Source organism: Oncorhynchus masou, chromosome 29, assembly GCF_036934945.1.
Source record: "Oncorhynchus masou masou isolate Uvic2021 chromosome 29, UVic_Omas_1.1, whole genome shotgun sequence".
Classification (NCBI taxonomy): domain Eukaryota; kingdom Metazoa; phylum Chordata; class Actinopteri; order Salmoniformes; family Salmonidae; genus Oncorhynchus; species Oncorhynchus masou.
Window position 1 is genome coordinate 60591017 of NC_088240.1, and position 23753 is coordinate 60614769.

A 23753-nucleotide genomic window follows, 5' to 3' on the forward strand; every position below is an offset into this window, starting at 1 on the left:
CCTTGCAATATCCTCTATCTTTTTTTAAACCCCTCTGTGGTCTGATAGATGAAGTCATTTCCCCAATACGCACGATCTGCCGAGAAAAGGGTGCTTCCCTTTATATGAGTTAAAAACACATTCTCTGACATATTCTTAATTAACTCACAAGCATGCTGAATGCATTCATTATGAGCAACAGGTAGCCTAGAGTGTAAAACCATTGAGACAGTAACTGAAAGGTTGCTGGTTTGATTAACCAAACAGCCAAAGTGGAAACATCTGCGAAATAGGGTTTAATGCAGAAGACAGATTTTGGTTGAATGCATTCAGTTCCGCAACTGACTTTACGCCACTCCAGCCAACTCTTGGCATTGCGCATGGGTATTTTAGGCTTGTGTGCGGCTGCGTGACCATGGAAACCCATTTCATGAATCTCTCGATGAGCAGTTATTGTGCTGACGCTGCTTCCAGAGGCAGTTTGGAACTCGGTAGTGAGTGTTGCATCTGAGGACAGACAATTTTTAAGCGCTACACGCCTACCAATTGTTGCTCCTAGACATTTTCTCTTCACAATAACAGCACGTATACAGTGGGGCAAAAAAGTATTTAGTCAGCCACCAATTGTGCAAGTTCTCCCACTTAAAAAGATGAGAGAGGCCTGTAATAAAATCACATTGTAGGATTTTTAATGAATTTATTTGCAAATTATGGTGGAAAATAAGTATTTGGTCAAAACAAACAAGCAAGATTTCTGGCTCTCACAGACCTGTAACTTCTTCTTTAAGAGGCTCCTCTGTCCTCCACTCATTACCTGTATTAATGGCACCTGTTTGAAATTGTTATCAGTATGAAAGACACCTGTCCACAACCTCAAACAGTCACACTCCAAACCCCACTATGGCCAAGAACAAAGAGCTGTCTAAGGACACCAGAAACAAAATTGTAGACCTGCACCAGGCTGGGAAGACTGAATCTCTCTATGGAGAGTACATGTGTGTTCGATTTTTCCATTTGTCAGAAACAGGTGTGGCTGAAAAAGCTGAATCCACTCATTTGAAGGGGTTTTGACATACTTTTGAAAAAATAGTGTATTTTGTGATGATTTTATAGCTTATTCAAAATCAGCAGCAAATTAGATTTTTTTCTTCCACAATCATTCACTTATACATTTATATCAGACCCACATTTGAAGAGTGATGATTCCTCTTTCACAGTTGCATTATTTTTTAAACGTAAAAAAAATATTTGACCATTACTGCAATTCCTCTAAAAACAATATTACCGTAAAAGCCATTATGCCTTCTTGGTCTTCAACTCAGTTTCCCATTACATTTTTATTGTATTTTAACCAGACATGTTAGTGAATCTTCACAGAGTTTGACCAACCCTTACAACACTCTGTGGGCCCTAGTTTAGTTCCTCTTCACACTTTGAGACTGAGTTAAAGTGCGAAAGTTTTGCTATATTTGTTAGGTGGGGTTTAACTTCTCCTAAATACTTCTGTTTAAACTCTACACCATGTTCCCTGAAATATATGTGTTTCTGCTGTTGTAAAAGGGTGTAAAGTACAGGTTTCCTGAGCAGGCCTCATGCTGCAGCAGGGACAGTATAGCAAACTGTCTTTACAATACCTGCTATCGTGACTTTTATAAGGGATTCTAGATATGGCTTCATTTGGGCTGAATTCTGGTGGCATGAGCCTCAACCTGTTGGCTACTCCTGCAAATGCCTTCCAAAGTCTCTCATCAGTATGCACCAAACTACAGATACTCACACAGTTGGTACCTAAACTAAAAGCCTTGTAGAGTTGTTCTAGCCATTGTAAGTCATAGTCAAACTGAATGGAATTGAAATTAAATTTAGGGTAAACCTAAAGTGGGTTAACAACTAAGTAAAACATACTCAGCTGATGCATTTGGCACAATCGTTGTGATAAAACGGGGGTTTTCTGCACAAATATAATTACATAAGTGTTGGAAGCCTGCAGTGGTTGTTTGAACTCTTTATTGTATCACAAAAATATCAGCTATCACAACCATGGTGTCAAATGCGTCGTACATCAGTTGTACAACCTAAGTGTGTATGGGGGCCAAAGATATCTGTTGAGTCAGATATTAGTGAACTATTAGTAAAGCTCAACCAGCAGCATAAAATATTGAAGTTGTATGTGCTCTACCAATGACTTTTGGTTTGAATTTTGTTGTTTTTGTAATACATTGAGATGCACTAAAAATGCATTCCCAGGATAAAACAACTGACCAATGTGAACCATATGCACAGTTATTTTAATCTGAAATATGAACTGCCCTCATGCATTAGTTCAAAGACTAAACAAACAAGTATACCAAGGGCCTGAATGTTAATGCAGTATTTTAGGTTACTATGTTGACTTATAGTATATTCTTCAACTGTTCCTAATTGTACTAACATTAACACAGTGTTGTACTGTGCAACAGTTTATATTGTTTCAACACAAAATTAGGTTGTGAAAAGGGTGAACTAAAGATAGATACTGACTCTCGACTCTGGCCTCTACAGATATTTTTACATTTCCCGCAGCCAGAAATGACAGAAAATATTTAAATATCTCCACCGAACAGAGAGAGCTAAGTGAGACAGACAGAGGGCTGGTACACAGTAGGGAGTGGTAAGTGGATTTATAACAATATAAACAAGTCATTAAGTCAGCATATTATTATGAAGTGATGAATCATTTGTGCATTTGTTTAGCTCTTTAGGGAAATAAATTGTATACTCTCTATTACAGCATAGATTTGTATCTCATAAATCCTGATTTCGTATGTCTTGTGATAAAAGAAGATGCTGGTTGAGATCTGCACCGTGGCTATCTGCTGGGTCATAACAGCAAGCTGTAGTCAGTGCATAGGTACAGTATGATGCTCTATGACTTGACAAAAGAGTATAGTAACATGTTTTGGAATAAGATTACTCTCTTTGTAAGCTTTGGCGAGTCAATTGTTAAATGTATTACTGTACTGGACATTTTTAGAGCCTCGTGAGACAGGTACAAACTTCTCCATCACAGTGACCCAAGACGTTACAGTAGAGGCTGGACAGTGCATTCCTATATCATGCAAATTCACATACCCAGGCAACGTTACTGAATACATACGAAGAGTCTGGTTCAAAGGAGATGCACTTACACCTGTATTTGAAAAAGATGCAGAGGTGTGCTGTGTTTTTGGCAGTTCCTGAGAGGTCCTGAAAGGTCTTGCAGCTTTTTCCTCGAAGACCAACAAGAAGGAGAAAACGAGTATAGATTCAAGTTAACATGGGGAGATGATCAAATGTATGTTTTTCCTGAGAGGGTACGAGTCTCAGTGTCTGGTACGTAAGAAACTATGTCAACAATATACTACTTTCATTCTCTTAAATCGCACTACAGATTATAATGAGTATTACTGTATTGGTCTTTGCCTGATGAAAATATCACCTTATGTGTCCAAGTGAGAATAAATGTAGCCTACACACTTCTGAATTCTAATAATGTTAAATTGCAGCATATTTTGTCACTGATTCAGAACCTCCAAATGATAATAATCGTGGTTTTCACATCACAGCATAATCTGAATTAAAATGCTTGAAAAATGAATGGTCAAAGTGATCAAACTTTGCCAAATTCTGTTTAGCTCTAACCCAGAAGAAGCCCACTGTGGAGACACCCCCTCTCATAGAGGGAGAGAGTGCCACACTGACCTGCAAAGTATATTCACTCAAACTAAATGACCTCTGCCCGCAAAGACTAGAAGAAGATTTTTTTGTTGGAATAGCCTGGAGAGGGACAGAGAACTTAGGCATGCATTTTAGGATAATGGAGCCATCAACAGCAGAAAATGTATTCAGTGTGAATAAGTTGTATTTCACTCCTAAATCCGAACATCACAACATCAACCTCACATGTGTGGGCATCTACAAGAAGGCCAACATTACTCTGGAGAAAACGGTGACTTTAACAGTAAAATGTACATTCACCTTTCAGAGCATTCCCTCATTATCAAAATACATTACAGTACTTACTCTTCAAGTCTCTGTTAGGTAAACAAGCATTTATTTGTCTTCCCTAGACCGTCCCAAGTTCCTGAATGGCTCGGTGTGTGTGGTCCAGGCAGAGGTCCTGACCTGTGTGTGTGTCAGTTAGGGGGTTCCCTTACCAGTGATTGCTTGGCCAATGTTAGGGGTCTATATTAGTTACAGTGTCATCGTCTCCAGGAGTGCCCAAACCGTGAACAGCACCATCACCATGTCTGCCTCAGAATACAAGAACAGCAGCGTGGAGTGTGTCAGCAGCAATGTAATTGGCCAGACCAAGATGGAATTCCCCATACTACACCAAGCTGAAGGGAGTCTGACACGTAAGTTCTTCAGTTGAACATTCTATGTATGTATAGGACCAGTGTTACATTTTACAATTTGAGTGAAGATGAATCACCAATTCATTTCTGCTCAAATTCAGCTCAAATCACACCGACAAAGACGATGACATTTTCATCGTGCAAAAGTTGTGACAAGTGCAAAATTCACCATTCATCTCATTATAATGTGGCAGTGTGACTTAATTTTGAACTTTTCTTCAACAATGTTTGTAATAAATAGGCGACTACTCATTTTATGCTGTTAATACTCAGTTTATGCAGAGTTGAAAAAACTATAGTTTCATGATCATCTCTTTATAAAGCACATTGTTTCATGGTTCGGGCTAGGCCCTTTAGTTCCAGTGAAGGGAAATCTTAACGCTACAAGCATACAATGACATTCTAGGCGATTCTGTGCTTCCAACTTTGTTGCAAGTTTGGGGAAGGCCCTTTCCTGTTTCAGCATGACAATGCCCCAGTGTACAAAGCGAAGTCCATACAGAAATTATTTGTTGAGATCGGTGTGGAAGAACTTGACTGGCCTGCACTGAGCCCTGACCTTAACCCCATTGAACATCTTTGGGATGAATTGGAACACCGATTGCGAACCAAGCCTAATCACCCAACATCAGTGCTCGACCTCACTAATGGTCTTGTGGCTGAATGGAAGTATGTCCCCGCAGCAATGTTCCAACATGTAGTGGAAAGCCTTCCCAGAAGTGGAGGCTGTTGTGGAGGCTATCATAGCAGCAAATGGGGGACCAACTCCATATTAAAGCCCATGATTTTGGAATGAGATGTTTGACGAGCAGGTGTCCACTTACTTCTGGTAATTTAGTGAATGTCAGATGCCACATTTCCATCCACAATTTGTATGATAGTAAAGTCATACCGGATAAAAAAAAGTATGACATCTGTGATGGAAACAGGAAGTTTCGATACAATTTTATAAATGCAGACACATCATTTGTTCGTTCGACATGGTGGGATATCTATGCGAGAAATGGCAGTGGAAACGCCTTTATGCTCAAATATTGAAATAACCACCATAATATCGAAGTATAAAGTTGGACTCAAGCAATGATATGGTGTGTGGTCCTCCACTACAATTCAGGAAACCATGCAGTTTATTAGGCTACAAATGAAATCAATGGTGAACTTCACAGGGTGGTGCACGGTTATCCTGATGCTACTTTGAAATAAATATCAAGGGTCTTATTCTAATGACATGATCGTTGCTTGACTGCCTTTTGACGATGAGAAATATTCTCGCTCCTATCATGTGCCAAAATCAGATTAGGAACATTTGCTATTTACCGCAACAGTTTTTTTGACAAAACTATCGCTAAAGTTATTAGGTAATTGACAACTTAAGTGAAAAACAACATTTTGTGTGGACTGCGTCATCACACACTGATTATATCTGAAACAAGTTCGTTTGCACATTTGATTCTGCATGAACATTTGTCGCCAATTGGATGGAAACCTAACTCGTGGGGTAAAGAGTAAAAAGTAGAATAGTGTTGGATCAATTAAACAAAGTGTTTTTGTACCAATGAATTTGTATCACTTCCAATAGATATCCCTGGGTCAGAGAAGAGGGATGTTGCAGTCTTTCCCTGGATAATCGTTGGCTTGTCCCTCAGCCTTAATGTGGCCCTCCTTGTCTATCTGACCAGCGCTTGTAAATGGTAAGAAAACATTACAATCCCACAGTTTCATACATGAGGACATACGACATAAATTCAGGTGGCATAAAATGCTTATCATTGTTATACTGAGCTTTTTTTTAATCAAAAGGTTAAGCAAGGTACGACTGTCTGAGCGAGGTAAATTCAGCGTTGGAAAATGTACCCAAATCTCATACTTGAGTAAAAGTAAAGATACCTTCATAGAAAATGACTCAAGTAAAGTACTACTTGAGTAAAAGTCTAAAAGTATTTGGTTTTAAATATACTTCAGTGTCAAAAGTAAAAGCCCTCTCGAGTGACGCAGTGGTCTAAGGCACTGCATCGCAGTATTAGTTGTGCCACTAGAGATTCTGCGTTCAAACGCAGGCTCTGGCACAGCTGGCTGTGACCGGGAGACCCATGGGGCGGCGCACAACTGGGCCAGCGTCGCTAGTTAGCTTCTTTACTGGCAAATCGTTAGTAGTCAGCTAACCACGGTTTGTGGTCATCAGCTATCCTTTAGCTCAAAAATCTATCGGCAGTTTTGTACGGCGCAGCGCAGTGCGACTCGGAACGGAACATACCGGACCAATTTTTCGCTCCATGTCCCTGGATTTCAACCGCTAACTCTGGACATTCATACCTGGATCTCACAGCTACTATCCGTGTGACTATCGGCTTTCGTCGATTCCAGAGCAAACATCAATTATTCCGGAGCTAGCCAGCTGAAGAGTTCCATCAATCACTCCCGGGCTGCAGTCACCTACCCGGACCCGTTTTACTGCCTACGCGGAGCCCCACCGGGCCTTCACAACTGGACTGCCGACGTTATCTACCCGAAGGAGTTATCCGGCTGGCTCCTCCGTCGCAACGTTACCTGAACGCCCATCTATGGCCTGCTAACCGTTAGCTGTCTTATCGGCTGCTATCTGAATAGACAATCGAACAATTTATTTATTTATTTTTATTATTATTTATTATTATTTTTTCTTCTTGGGCCTCTATAACTATATCTATTGTTTTTATTTTTGTTGTTGTTGTGTGATTTGGATTAATCCCCTCTACCACACGGAACCCCACTAATCTACTGACGGAACGCAAGAGGTGGCAAATGAACGCAAGAGGTGGCTAATAACAGACCTCCATCCTATGCTAGCTTGAAACCGATGGCCTGGCTAGCTGTCTAAATCGCAGTGACCCCCAACAAACCTCTCCACTCACCAGACCCTTTTGATCACTCGACTAAGCATGCCTCTCCTTAATGTCAATATGCCTTGTCCATTGCTGTTCTGGTTAGTGTTTATTGGCTTATTTCACTGTAGAGCCTCTAGTCCTGCTCACTATACCTTATCCAAACTCTTAGTTCCACCACCCACTCATGCAATGACATCTCCTTGTTTCAATGATGTTTCTAGAGACAATATCTCTCTCTTCATCACTCAATACCTAGGTTTACCTCCACTGTATTCACATCCTACCATACCTTTGTCTGTACATTATAACTTGATGCTATTTTATCGCCCCCAGAAACCTCCTTTTACTCTCTGTTCCAGACGTTCTAGACGACCAATTCTTATTGCTTTTAGCCGCATCCCTTATTCTACTCCTCCTCTGTCCCTCTGGCGATGTAGAGGTGAATCCAGGCCCTGCAGTGCTAAGCTCCACTCCTATTCCCCAAGCGCTCTCTTTTGACGACTTATGTAACCGTAATAGCCTTGGTTTCATGCATGTTAACATTAGAAGCCTCCTCCCTAAGTTTGTTCTATTCACTGCTTTAGCACACTCTGCCAACCCGGATGTTCTAGCTGTGTCTGAATCCTGGCTTAGGAAGACCACCAAAAATTCTGAAATTTTAATTCCAAACTACAACATTTTCAGACAAGATAGAACTGCCAAGGGGGGCGGTGTTGCAATCTACTGCAAAGATAGCCTGCAGAGTTCTGTCCTACTATCCAGGTCTGTACCCAAACAATTTGAACTTCTACTTTTAAAAATCCACCTCTCTAAAAACAAGTCTCTCACCGTTGCCGCCTGCTATAGACCACCCTCTGCCCCCAGCTGTGCTCTGGATGTGAACTGATTGCCCCCCATCTATCTTCAGAGCTTGTGCTGCTAGGCGACCTAAACTGGAACATGCTTAACACCCCAGCCATCCTACAATCTAAACTTGATGCCCTCAATCTCACACAAATTATCAATGAACCTACCAGGTACCTCCCCAAACCCTTAAACACGGGCACCCTCATAGATATCATCCTAACCAACTTGCCCTCTAAATACATCTCTGCTGTCTTCAACTAAGATCTCAGCGATCACTGCCTCATTGCCTGCATCCGTAATGGGTCAGTGGTCAAACGACCTCCACTCATCACTGTAAAACGCTCCCTGAAACACTTCAGCGAGCAGGCCTTTCTAATCGACCTGGCCGGGGTATCCTGGAAGGATATTGATCTCATCCCGTCAGTAGAGGATGCCTGGATATTTTTTTAAATGCCTTCCTAACCATTCAAGAAATTTAGAACCAGGAACAGATATAGTCCTTGGTTCTCACCAGACCTGACTGCCCTTAACCAACACAGAAACATCCTATGGCGAAACCATTATACACAGGCAGTTAGAAAAGCCAAGGCTCGCTTTTTCAAGCAGAAATTTTCTTCCTGCAACACTAACTCAAAAAAGTTCTGGGACACTGTAAAGTCCATGGAGAATAAGAACACCTCCTCCCAGCTGCCCACTGCACTGAAGATAGGAAACACTGTCACCACTGATAAATCCACCATAATTGAGAATTTCAATAAGCATTTTTCTACGGCTGGCCATGCTTTCCATCTGGCGACTACGACCCCGGTCAACAGCACTGCACCTCCCACAGCAACTCGCCCAAGCCTTCCCCATTGCTCCTTCTCCAAAATCCGTTCAGCTGATGTTCTGAAAGAGCTGCAAAATCTGGACCCCTACAAATCAGCCGGGATAGACAATCTGGACCCTTTCTTTCTAAAATGATCTGCCGAAATTGTTGCCACCCCTATTACTAGCCTGTTCAACCTCTCTTTCGTGTCGTCTGAGATTCCCAAAGATTGGAAAGCAGCTGCGGTCATCCCCCTCTTCAAAGGGGGGGACACTCTTGACCCAAACTGCTACAGACCTATATCTATCCTACCATGCCTTTCTAAGGTCTTCGAAAGCCAAGTCAACAAACAGATTACCGACCATTTCGAATCTCACCATACCTTCTCTGCTATGCAATCTGGTTTCAGAGCTGGTCATGGGTGCACCTCAGCCACGCTCAAGGTCCTAAACGATATCTTAACCTCTTGAAACTCTAGGGGCGCAATTTCATTTTTGGATGAAAAACGTTCCCGTTTTAAACAAGATATTTTGTCACAAAAAGATGCTTGACTATGCATATAATTGATAGCTTTGGAAAGAAAACACAGAATTTTCCAGAACTGCAAAGATATTGTCTGTGGGTGCCCTAGAACGGGAGCTACAGGCAAAACCAAGATGAAACGGCAACCAGGAAACCAGCAGGATTTTTGAGGCTCCTTTTTCCATTGTCTCCTTATATGGCTGTGAATGCGAGAGGAATGAGCCTGCCCTTTCTGTCGTTTCCCCAAGGTGTCTGCAGCATTGTGACTGCAGCATATCATTGGTGTCTGCAGCATATCATTGGAAGATTGACCATAAGAGACTACATTTTCCAGGTGTCCGCCCGGTGTCCTCCGTCGACATTGGTGCGTCTTTTTCAGCTGCTGGTATTTTTCCATGCGATTCTGAGGGGAAAGCAGGCTTCCACGAACTGCATATTAATGAAGAGATATGTGAAAAAACACCTTGAGGCTTGATTCTAAACAACGTTTGCCATGTTTCGGTCGATATTATGGAGTTAATTCGGAAAAGGTTTGACGTTTTGGTGACTGAATTTTCGGTTTGTTTCGGTAGCCAAATGTGATGTACAAAACGGAGCGATTTCTCCTACACAAAGATTCTTTCAGGAAAAACTGAACATTTGCTATGTAACTGAGAGTCTCCTCATTGAAAACATCCGAAGCTCTTCAAAGGTAAATGATTTTATTTATTTGGTTATCTGGTTTTTGTGAAAATGTTGCGTGCTAAATGTTACTCAAAATGCTAAGCTAGCTTAGCATACTCTTACACAAATTAGTGATTTGCTATGGTTCAAAAGCATATTTTGAAAATCTGAGATGACAGTGTTCGCCATCGATAAGAAACATTACTATGCAGCCGTATTCATTGATCTGGCCAAGGCTTTCGATTCTGTCAATCACCACATCCTCATCGGCAGACTCGACAGCCTTGGTTTCTCAAATGATTGCCTCGCCTGGTTCACCAACTACTTCTCTGATAGAGTTCAGTGTGTCAAATCGGAAGGTCTGCTGTCCGGACCTCTGGCAGTCTCTATGGGGGTGCCACAGGGTTCAATTCTTGGACCGACTCTCTTCTCTGTATACATCAATGAGGTCGCTCTTGCTGCTGGTGAGTCTCTGATCCACCTCTACGCAGACAACACCATTCTGTATACTTCTGGCCCTCTTTGGACACTGTGTTAACAACCCTCCAGGCAAGCTTCAATGCCATACAACTCTCCTTCCGTAGCCTCCAATTGCTCTTAAATACAAGTAAAACTAAATGCATGCTCTTCAACCGATCGCTACCTGCACCTACCCGCCTGTCAAACATCACTACTCTGGACAGCTCTGACTTAGAATACGTGGACAACTACAGATACTTAGGTGTCTGGTTAGACTGTAAACTCTCCTTCCAGACCCATATCAAATATCTCCAATCCAAAGTTAAATCTAGAATTGGCTACCTATTTTGCAACAAAGCATCCTTCACTCATCCTACCAATCCTCGACTTTGGCGATGTCATTTACAAAATAGCCCCCAATACCCTACTCAACAAATTGGATGCAGTCTATCACAGTGCAATCCGTTTTGTCACCAAAGCCCCATATACTACCCACCATTGCGAACTGTACACTCTCGTTGGCTGGCCCTCGCTTCATACTCGTCGCCAAACCCACTGGCTCCATGTCATCTACAAGACCCTGCTAGGTAAAGTCCCCCCTTATCTAAGCTCGCTGGTCACCATAGCATCTCCCACCTGTAGCACACGCTCCAGCAGGTACAGTGCCTTGCGAAAGTATTCGGCCCCCTTGAACTTTGTGACCTTTTGCCACATTTCAGGCTTCAAACATAAAGATATAAAACTGTATTTTTTGTGAAGAATGAACAACAAGTTGGACACAATCATGAAGTGGAACGACATTTATTGGATATTTCAAACTTTTTTAACAAATCAAAAACTGAAAAATTGGGCGTGCAAAATTATTCAGCCCCCTTAAGTTAATACTTTGTTGCGCCACCTTTTGCTGCGATTACAGCTGTAAGTCGTTTGGGGTATGTCTCTATCAGTTTTGCACATCGAGAGACTGAAATTGTTTCCCATTCCTCCTTGCAAAACAGCTCGAGCTCAGTGAGGTTGGATGGAGAGCATTTGTGAACAGCAGTTTTCAGTTCTTTCCACAGATTCTCGATTGGATTCAGGTCTGGACTTTGACTTGGCCATTCTAACACCTGGATATGCTTATTTTTGAACCATTCCATTGTAGATTTTTCTTTATGTTTTGGATCATTGTCTTGTTGGAAGACAAATCTCCGTCCCAGTCTCAGCTCTTTTGCAGACTCCATCAGGTTTTCTTCCAGAATGGTCCTGTATTTGGCTCCATCCATCTTCCCATCAATTTTAACCATCTTCCCTGTCCCTGCTGAAGAAAAGCAGGCCCAATCCATGATGCTGCCACCACCATGTTTGACAGTGGGGATGGTGTGTTCAGAGTGATGAGCTGTGTTGCTTTTACGCCAAACATAACGTTTTGCATTGTTGCCAAAAAGTTCAATTTTGGTTTCATCTGACCAGAGCACCTTCTTCCACATGTTTGGTGTGTCTCCCAGGTGGCTTGTGGCAAACTTTAAACAACACTTTTTATGGATATCTTTAAGAAATGGCTTTCTTCTTGCCACTTCCATAAAGGCCAGATTTGTGCAATATACTACTGATTGTTGTCCTATGGACAGAGTCTCCCACCTCAGCTGTAGATTTCTGCAGTTCATCCAGAGTGATCATGGGCCTCTTGGCTGCATCTCTAATCAGTCTTCTCCTTGTATGAGCTGAAAGTTTAGAGGGACGGCCAGGTCTTGGTAGATTTGCAGTGGTCTGATACTCCTTCCATTTCAATATTATCGCTTGCACAGTGCTCCTTGGGATGTTTAAAGCTTGGGAAATCTTTTTGTATCCAAATCCAGCTTTAAACGTCTTCACAACAGTATCTCGGACCTGCCTGGTGTGTTCCTTGTTCTTCATGATGCTCTCTGCGCTTTTAACGGACCTCTGAGACTATCACAGTGCAGGTGCATTTATACGGAGACTTGATTACACACAGGTGGATTGTATTTATCATCATTAGTCATTTAGGTCAACATTGGATCATTCAGAGATCCTCACTGAACTTCTGGAGAGAGTTTGCTGCACTGAAAGTAAAGGGGCTGAATAATTTTGCACGCCCAATTTTTCAGTTTTTGATTTGTTAAAAAAGTTTGAAATATCCAATAAATGTCGTTCCACTTCATGATTGTGTCCCACTTGTTGTTGTTTCTTCACAAAAAAATACAGTTTGATATCTTTATGTTTGAAGCCTGAAATGTGGCAAAAGGTAGCAAAGTTCAAGGGGGCCGAATACTTTCGCAAGGCACTGTATATCTCTCTAGTCACCCCCAAAACCAATTCTTTCTTTGGCAGCCTCTCCTTCCAGTTCTCTGCTGCCAATGACTGGAACGAACTACAAAAATCTCTGAAACTGGAAACACTTATCTCCCTCACTAGCTTTAAGCACCAACTGTCAGAGCAGCTCACAGATTACTGCACCTGTACATAGCCCACCTATAATTTAGCCCAAACAACTACCTCTTTCCCTACTGTATTTTATTTATTTATTTATTTTGCTCCTTTGCACCACATTATTTTTATTTCTACTTTGCACATTCTTCCATTGCAAATCTACCATTCCAGTGTTTTACTTGCTATATTGTATTTACTTTGCCACCATGGCCTTTTTTTGCCTTTACCTCCCTTATCTCACCTCATTTGCTCACATCGTATATAGACTTGTTTATACTGTATTATTGACTGTATGTTTGTTTTACTCCATGTGTAACTCTCTGTCGTTATATGTGTCGAACTGCTTTGCTTTATCTTGGCCAGGTCGCAATTGTAAATGAGAACTTGTTCTCAACTTGCCTACCTGGTTAAATAAAAATATCCTCTGAATTTCAGAGCTCAAATTAAAATTAAATTACTAAAAATATAAAATGTTCATGAAATGACAAGTGCAATATAGCAAAACACAGCTTAGCTTGTTGTTAATCCACCTGGCGTGTCAGTTTTTAATAAAGCTTTTTGGCGAAAGCATACCAAGCGTTTATGTAAGGACATCTCTCTCAGTAGACAAAATATTACAAACAGCTAGCAGCCAAGGTCACAAAAGTCAGAAAAGCAATAAATGAAATCGCTTACCTTTGATGATCTTCGGATGTTTGCACTCACGAGACTCCCAGTTACACAATAAATGTTCCTTTTGCTCCATAAAGATTATCTTTATATCCAAAATACCTCCATTTGGTTGGTGCGTTATGTTCAGAAATCCACAGGCTCGAGCGGTTACGACATCGCAGATGAAAATTCCAAATAGTATCCGTAATGTTCGTAGAAACATGTCAAACGTTTTTTATAATCGATCCTCATGTTGTTTTTATATTATATAATCGATAATATATCAACTGGGACTGTAGCTTCTTCAATAGGAGAGAAAGAGAAAATGACTGCTCCAAGCTGTTGCGCATGCAAAACGCTGCAGGCACCCAGCCATCCCCTTACGCGATGTGATCTTTCTCGCTCATTTTTCAAAATAAAAGCCTGAAACTATGTCTAAAAACTGTTCACACCATGGGGAAGCCATAGGAAAAGGAATCTGGTTGATATCCCTTTAAATGGAGCGAAGGCAAGCTATGGAACAGAGAGCTTTCAGGAAAAACAACACTTCCGGGTTGGATTTTCCTCAGGTTTTCGCCTGCAATATCAGTTCTGTTATACTCACAGACATTATTTTGACAATTTTGGAAACTTTAGAGTGTTTTCTATCCTAATTTGACAATTATATGCACATTCTAGGCCTGAGAAATAGGCAGTTATATTTGGGTATGTTTTTCATCCAAACATCAAAATACTGCCCCCTACACTCAAGAGGTTTAAATGGACCGCCCTAGCCCGTAAATTCGTCACTCGTTCATTCCAAGATCACTGCCACCGGTAGCTTGTGGGTGCTTTATATACACAACTGTGAATTATGATTGCACGTGTACTTACATTAACTATATAATCATTAATATACACCTACTGTACTAAGCTAGCAAATTAATTAGCTACCTTACATTAGCCTGCCTAGTTACTTCTGAAGAAGGAAACATTTTTATTTCTGCAATTTCCAAAAGCTAACCAAACAAAAACATGATTACTTTTATGAGATGTGTTTGTTTATTAGTAGCACAATTTCTAACTTATTTCCATTAGTTTTTACTTACACTTGTATGTTGACTCCATATTAATGTTGAGGTTCTAAGTTTTGGCTCACTTTTCTTATCGGATGTACAATCATTGCGAATTGAGTTATGGGGCGTTTCAGGCTCCGAAGTCAACATAATTGTACACTCGCAAACTCAATTACAAACGAGGGCTGAGGGGCTTACGTTGCAAACTTCCCTTGGCTAATCATTTGGACCGATGACAAATATGGCCGCAGGGGCTGAGTGTTTAGGGGCCGAGGGCTATCTATCTCCCTTGAGTTTGAAACGCAACCCACCTCTCCAACATGTTTATGTATGTGTGTCTTCCGGAGGGGTTGGGTTAAAAGAGGAAGTCAAATTTCGGTTGGACCTTGTGTGCAACTGACCATTAAAGTGATCTTAATCTTAAATAACGGGTTGCAATATATTGTACAGTAGATGCTTCCTTTATGTTATTATTTTCAGTTCTGCACAAATTGACCCTAAAATCATCTCAGAGAACAATGTTTTTGTGACTTAAATAGCAAAAAGGGTGGACAGAAGAGAGCTAAAGAAGAAGATAGTACCTACATCTCATTGGACAAGGCGGACGTGTCTCCTGAATATGACATCATCTCCCCGAATCCCCATTGATCCTCTGCTTGTGATAAACTTCTACTTTATTTTAGCGTTTGGTTCTGAGGCATGATTTTGCTCTTTTATTTCAATTTCAATTATTTTCTATTGCTATACTTTTTGTTGTAGTTGCTTGAGCCCTGAAAACATTTTGACGTGAATGAATTCAACCTATTTTCTGAATAATGTCTCAGGATTTATGCACAAAAAATAATTCAATTGTAACAGTTTTTCTGTAAAAGCACATACGGAAGCTACAAGTTAAGTGTTATCTTCCTCATGTTCAACTATGTTAATCAAAATGTTATGCAGATAATCAAGGTACCACAGTATGGAACGCAGTTTGGGTCTTTCCGTGTCAAAAAAGATACACATCAAATAACACTATTTGACACATTGAATAAGCTTTTAATTTGACATGTCAAATAAAACAGTTTAATTGTAGAATGCTGTGTTGGACTGCAACTTCTGGGCGAGCAGCTAGCTTTAGCTTAGTCCCTAGCAAGAGGTAGCCACATGTTGTTTGCCTATTGAAATTGAACTTCAGTTCATGACAAGAAATAGCTAGCCAGCTCCTAAACCCTGGTGCCCAAAGTTAACGTTATATACTGCCAGCAAGCTTCATGAGGCTCGACCAGACCGGGTTATGTGTTGTGAAGCTAGCCACAATAAGGAGTAGGCACAATAGTGGCATTTGCGATTTGACTTCAAAATAAAAGTTCCTCTTTGAAAGTGATGCAGAAGGTAACAACTGGTGGAATCATGCCATATTTAGATTAGATCATGTTAAACAAGGTTGGAATGTGAAGCAATAAAATGGGGTATCAGTCTACTCGGTGACACCCACAGAACACGACTGTGAAGAGTATACTCAAATATTAGCGTTGTAGCTCTTATTGCGGGACTGTGACTGTGTGAAATCGCCTCCCCAGTCAGCCTATTGTGTGTATTGACATTCATATTGTACTGTACAGCTTTACCTAAGGATTGGGGATCAATGAAATAGGGTATCAGTCTACTCAATACCCAATATATTTTTTCACAACGTCATCCTCAGTTATCAGACTCCAAAACATCCACGCAGTATTGTTTTTCCTCTGGAATAGTGTTCAATACACATAGCTTGACAATAAATGTGTCTCAGTTCAGTTGTTTCAGAGTCCAGCAATAAGAGCTACAGTACGACGATAATGTTCCCTGGGTGTCCTGAGTAGACTGAGACCCCATGTCATTAATCCACAATCTATAGGTAAAGCTGTACTGTGAAATAAGTATTTTTTAAAGTTTTAATTCACTTTTATTTAACCGGGTAGGCCAGTTGAGAACAAGTTGTCATTTACAACTGCGACCTGGCCAAGATTAAGCAAAGCAGTGCGACAAAAACAACAACAGAGAGTTACACATAAACAAACGCACAGTCAATAACACAAAAGAAAGAAAAATAGAAAAAGTTATCTACAGTGTGTGCAAATGTAAAAATAATTATACAAATATATATGAAATATATATGAAGAAAACTGATATATACAAGGGACGGGACAAGACAATCAAAACAGACATCCCCACTGCTACACCACCTTGGTTTAGTATGCCCCCAATGCAATTCTAAAGCATAATCCATTCAGTGTGATTTCAACAGAAACAATTTTAGTGCAATTGTATTAACTCTGAAAATATCTTATTATAATGATTCAGGAATATGTTATTCTTGTTGTTATTCACTAGGGTTAATGTTTTAATAAGATAATTTAATTCAATCAGAAAAATGTGTAATTTTGGTATAGAATTTTTGAATTTTTGTTTGTGTATAAAGTTTTTGGCAAAAATAATTAAAAAATTAACAATAATTTCAGTGGTCTTGTTATCATTGCAATAGTAACATATTAAATCTTTCATGTCAAAAACATAGGCAGTGTTCATAATGGTAAATAAGTATTTTTCAAGGTTTTCCATAAATTCTGACACAAATTTACATTCAAAGAACAAGTGAGACAGATTCTAATCTTCTTTTTCACAGAAAACGCATATATCATCAATAGCTATACATTTGGACATCATAGAATTACATGGATATATCTTATGTAAAATGTTGAAATGTACTTCCTTTACTTTGTTTGGTATACAGTATTTGTAAGGCCTTTGTAATGTCAGAAATAAGCATGTTCCAGAAAAACCTTCCTCTCTGTGTAAGTTGGTTTTGTGAATGAAGAATTTGTCTTATATATTTATTAGAACACGATCCCTCAAGAAAGACCACACCTTCCAATCTGAGTTCTGGATAAACTTTGTGATCATTCCCAAAATGAAGATGAGTTTTCACAAGTGTAGTTAGACCACTGGGAACAGCTTTGATCACAGAAATGAACTCTCTGAAAGGTATTGGAAACTCTTTCAATGTTATAAATTGTTCATATGTGAGAATATTACCCTTGTTGTCGAAAATATCAAGAACAAAGTCAATATTCCTCTCATGCCAGCTGGGGTAGAACAATGACTTATTCCTTACAGTTATGTCTGAATTATTCCACAAAAGAGCTTTATGTGGGGAAAAATTGTGCAAGAAACATATTTTCCAGGCCATTAAAGCTTGTTGGTGAAACCTAGCCAAATTTAGCAGGTAATCTTTCAGGAATATAATTACATTGCAGTAAAAATTGAAGACCTCCAATTTATTAACACATTATTTGGAATGAAGTACCATATTGAATCAGTATTGATCAAACATTTTTTCAAACAGTTTATTTTGAAAGTGTTATTTACGTCAACAAAATCCAACACTTCTAGACCGCCTTCAGCTCTTTTGTTTGACAGGACAGATTTTTTTAGTTTGTGAGACTTTTTTTCCAGATTAAGTCAAAAAAGGTCTTATTAATCTCTTTATAAGTAGCTGGATTTACACATAACAATAATGAGGGGTACACAAAACGAGACAGTCCCTCTGTCTTGGACAGAAGTACTCTCCCAAGTATAGAAAGATCTCTTTGTAGCCAATTATTAAATATATTTTTAATTCTCTTTATTTTAGGAGAGAAATTCAAATGTTGTCTGACTAAGTGTTTTTTGACAGATGTATTCCTAAATATTTAACAGGAATATATCATTTACAGGAATATTTTCAATAGAAAATGTGGTTATAGTATTAAGGGCATGGGGCTACCTGGTCTTTGTCTCTTGAGAAAATAGTAGTATCATCAGCCAGTTCGGAGATTTTGATTTCTTTGTTAAAAATGGTTAAGCCATACAAATTTGCATAATTCAGAATATCTAGAGATAGAAGTTCCACAACCAAAATGAATAAAAATGGCGAAATTGGGCATCCCTGTCGTGTACTTCTGTTGATACTGAATCTTTTGGAAGTATTAAGGTTTAGTAGCACATAACTATTTATATCTTTGTAAAACATGCAAATTACTTTAATGCAATTTTCACCAAATCCAAAAAGTTTAAGAGACCTAAAGAGAAATTCATGTTCAATTGTGTCAAAGGCTTTACAGAAGTCCAAAAATAGGACAACTGCATCTGAGTCAATTGCATCTGAATAATCTATAAGGTCGAAGACTAAACGAATGTTAGAGCTTATCTGACGGCCCTTCATAAATCCTGTTTGAGTCTCATTTATAATGGTATCTATTCTTTTCTTTCTTTTGGCATAAAGCAGAGCAATCCATTTGTAATCAACATGTAATAAAGTAATTGGTCTCCAATTGTCAATGAGAGAAGGATCTTTATCGGGAATCAATTAAATAAGACCCTGTTTCATAGTGGAGACCATTTCCCCATTTTTAATGCAATCTTGAAACATATTGAAAATCGGGTCTTCTCGTAACTCCCAATACTGTCTATAGAATTCAACTGACAGGCCATCAGGGCCTGGTGATTTCCCTTTTTCAATTGAATTCAGTGCCTCTCTAATTTCTTCAAATGACACAGGTGAATCGCAAACTGAGTGGCAAATTTAGCTTTCACAACCATCTTCCTGAAATTTAGAGCTGTTAAGGTTTTCATAAAAGGAATTGACAAATGATGATATTGTAATGGGATCTTTGCATAAAACATCATTCATTTTGAGTGCAGGTATACATTTTCTTTTGTAGTTTCTCTTTTCAAGTGCAAAAAAGTAACTCGTTTTTTCCCCCTCTTCAATCCATTTGACTCTTGACCTTACAAAGGCGCCCTTTGCCAGATCCGTGTAAAGCTGTTCTAATTCTAGTTGTAAAGAATTGAACATAGACGTCTCTTCTTCAGATAGATTATCTTTCTTTAGAAATCTGTCAAGCTTGCTCATCTCCTTTTCTCTAAGGTTCTTTAATTGCATCAGCTCTTTGGAGCGTTTAATGGCTACATTTACATTTACATTTAAGTCATTTAGCAGACGCTCTTATCCAGAGCGACTTACAAATTGGTGAATTCACCTTCTGACATCCAGTGGAACAGCCACTTTACAATAGTGCATCTAAATCATTAAGGGGGGGTGGTGAGAAGGATTACTTATCCTATCCTAGGTATTCCTTGAAGAGGTGGGGTTTCAGGTGTCTCCGGAAGGTGGTGATTGACTCCGCTGTCCTGGCGTCGTGAGGGAGTTTGTTCCACCATTGGGGGCCAGAGCAGCGAACAGTTTTGACTGGGCTGAGCGGGAACTGTACTTCCTCAATGGTAGGGAGGCGAGCAGGCCAGAGGTGGATGAACGCAGTGCCCTTGCTTGGGTGTAGGGCCTGATCAGAGCCTGGAGGTACTGCGGTGCCGTTCCCCTCACAGCTCCGTAGGCAAGCACCATGGTCTTGTAGCGGATGCGAGCTTCAACTGGAAGCCAGTGGAGAGAGCGGAGGAGCGGGGTGACGTGAGAGAACTTGGGAAGGTTGAACACCAGACGGGCTGCGGCGTTCTGGATGAGTTGTAGGGGTTTAATGGCACAGGCAGGGAGCCCAGCCAACAGCGAGTTGCAGTAATCCAGACGGGAGATGACAAGTGCCTGGATTAGGACCTGCGCCGCTTCCTGTGTGAGGCTACCACTCTGACTTTATATTTGTCACGTAAATCTAGAACAGATTTATTCCTAATTTCCCCTTTTTTGTTACAATTTGTTATAGATGTAGATCATCAGTTGGCTCCCCTTTCTGATAATCACTTGATTTACCTGAATATACAAACTACAAAAAAATTCTAAAGGTACTCGAGGATATTGGAAATTAAACAACACACTTCTTCAAGATACTACTCTCATTGAAAACATCAAATCATTAGTTAAATATATATTTTTTTGCAAGAAAAGACTTGGGTCATGGAAGTAGATGGGAACTTTACCAGTATCATAGCATATGAAATACGAGTGATAGTGTAATCAATGTGTAATAAATACATAAAAAAGGATTTAATGCGTTCTATTATTATGTGACGTGCATCATATTCAGGTCCTGATTGATTAACAAGCTTATTTAGTGTTATTTGTTATTTGACGTGTATCTTTTTTGACACGCCAAGACCCAAACGGTGTTCCACACCACAGTTGCAAATATTATCAAGTGAAATGGTTTGAAAAATGCTTTGTGTGATTTCGCTTCTGCAAACAATGAGGGGTGGTGTGGGAGGAATAACTGTTACATACTGTATTAATAAAGTCATACTAATACATGGAGATATAGAATGTATTTGGGGTGTATATTCCTTACTGTTTTGGGTATGAGAGAACAGATAACACACTATATAGATAAACTGAGCGGGTCACATTCTCTGTTGTTTACATTATTTATTTGTTGTTTGGAACCAAAGAAAGACGGCTTTGCTTGAGGCGGGACAGACTTGTAAAATAAAGAGAGTGATCAAACATCATCATAGAGCTCATATTGTCATTAATTAAGTAATAACAGTGGTAAGTTGCAGAAAGATTGAAGAAAGATTGCAGGATTTTTATTTTTTATTTAACCAGGAAAGTCCTTTAAGAACAAATTCTTATTTTCAATGATGGCCTAGGAACAGTGGGTTAACTGCCTGTTCAACCTTCCAGTTACTAGTCCAACGCTCTAACCACTAGGCTACCCTGCCGCCCCCACCGGAGCATCCTGGAGTCGCCTCTTCACTGTTGATGTTGAGACTGTTTTTTTGCCGGTACTATTTAATGAAGCTGCCAGTTGAGGACTTGTGAGGCATCTGTTTCTCAAACTAGACACTCTTATGTACTTGTCCTCTTGCTCAGTTGTGCACCAGGGCAGCCCACTCCTCTTTCTATTCTGGTTAGAGCCAGTTTGAGCTGTTCTGTGAAGGGAGTAGTACACAGCGTTGTACGAGATCTTCAGTTTCTTGGCATTTTATTGCATGGAATAGCCTTCATTTCTTAGAACAAGAACAGACTGATGAGTTTCAGAAGAAAGTTATGTTTCTAATGATCAATTAGACATTTAAAATGATAAACTTGGATTAGCTAACACAACTTGCCATTGGAACACAGGAGTGATGGTTGATGATAATGGGCCTCTGTACACCTATGTAGATATTCAATTAAAAATCAGCTACAATAGTCATTTACAACATTAACAATGTCTCTAATTCTGATCTGTATTTTATTTTATTTTAATGGACAAAAAAATGTGCTTTTCTTTCAAAAACAAGGACATTTCTAAGTGACCCCAAACTTTTGAACAGTAGTGTATATTGAAGTCAGAGAATGCCACAGTGGCAGAGTGCAAATTGGCAGGTGAAGGAATCTACAGGAATCTTCAGCAATGTACAGAATGCAGTGAGCAAATGTACAGTGTCATGATAGTGCACAGAATCATTATATCTCCATATTTCATTCACATAGTTTATCTAAAGTAAAAATAGAAAAAAGTATGTGCTTTTTCATTCACATATCATACAGTACTTATGCGCTTTCCCATGAAATCCTAAATATTTTTTATTATAAAAATTGTTCCTCTTAACTTTTTAATGTTATGCATGCAAATTTGAAACTTTACAAAGAGGAAAAGTATGAATTATTTCACATGAAAAGGATCTCATTGCACTGAAACAGCATACCCTTAGGAGTGGGGGGAAGAACAGGTGCTCAATCATCTTGGACGCCTGGCAATGACCTCACCCTTCTTAAACGACATGGTAGGCTTGATTACCAACAACGACGAGACGGCCTACAGGGAGGAGGTGAGGGCCCTCGGAGTGTGGTGTCAGGACAATAACCTCACACTCAACGTCAACAAAACTAAGGAGATGATTGTGGACTTCAGGAAACAGCAGAGGGAACACCCCCCTTTCCACATCGATGGAACAGTAGTGGAGAGGGTAGTAAGTTTCAAGTTCCTCGGCATACACATCACAGACAAACTAATTTGGTCCACTCACACAGACAGCACCGTGAAGAAGGCGCAGCAGCGCCTCTTCAACCTCAGGAGGCTGACGAAATTCGGCTTGTCACCAAAAACACTCACAAACTTCTACAGATGCACAATCGAGAGCATCCTGGCGGGCTGTATCACAGCCTGGTACGGCAACTGCTCCGCCCACAACCGTAAGGCTCTCCAGAGGGTAGTGAGGTCTGCACAACGTATATCCCGGGGGCAAACTACCTGCCCTCCAGGACACCTACACCACCCGATGTTACAGGAAGGCCATAAAGATCATCAAGGACAACACCCACCCGAGCCACTGCCTGTTCACCCCGCTATCATCCAGAAGGCGAGGTCAGTACAGGTGCATCAAAGCTGGGACCGAGAGACTGAAAAACAGCTTCTATCTCAAGGCCATCAGACTGTTAAACAGCAACCACTAACATTGAGTGGCTGCTGCCAACACACTGACTCAACTCCAGCCACTTCAATAATGGGAATTGATGGGAAAGGATGTAAAATATATCACTAGCCACTTTAAACAATGCTACCTAATATAATGTTTACATACCCTACATTATTCATCTGATATGTATACGTATATACTGTACTCTATCATCTACTGCATCCTTATGTAATACATGTATCACTAGCCACTTTAACTATGCCACTTTGTTTACATACTCATCTCATATGTATATACTGTACTCGATACCATCTACTGTATCTTGCCTATGCTGCTCTGCACCATCACTCATTCATATCTTTATGTACATATTCTTTATCCCCTTACACTGTGTATAAGATATTAGTTTTGGAATTGTTAGTTAGATTACTTGTTGGTTATTCCTGCATTGTCGGAACTGGAAGCACAAGCATTTCGCTACACTCGCATTAACATCTGCTAACCATGTGTATGTGACAAATAAAATTTGAATTTGATTTGATTTGATGATTTTTTATCCAATGGGATGTAAGCACTCTTCTTTTGCTTATAGAAAGCATCTATTCAGACAGTGTCTGGGCTGAAAACAGATCATTTGAGATATAAAGTTTCATTTTCATGTAGAAATACTTATGTCTTCGAACTAGATGTGAAATACTTTAGCAGAATATAAGTAATACAATTATGCACATTATTTTCTCTATTGTGT

At 39.9% G+C, this 23753-nt stretch overlaps 1 long non-coding RNA gene across 3 annotated transcripts; it reads left to right on the forward strand.

The window, feature by feature from the left end:
* Positions 1-2553: 2553 nt before the first annotated feature.
* On the forward strand, positions 2554-17124 carry LOC135520151 (uncharacterized). 3 transcript variants are annotated; one of them, XR_010452355.1, is made up of 5 exons: positions 2554-2629; positions 2750-3965; positions 4068-4355; positions 5935-6046; positions 15193-17124. It is a non-coding gene; the product is annotated as an uncharacterized LOC135520151 (long non-coding RNA). The 3 variants fall into 3 exon arrangements; XR_010452354.1 differs by having other exon boundaries at positions 2750-2869; positions 2993-4355; XR_010452353.1 differs by having other exon boundaries at positions 2750-4355.
* The last annotated feature ends 6629 nt before the right edge of the window (positions 17125-23753 follow it).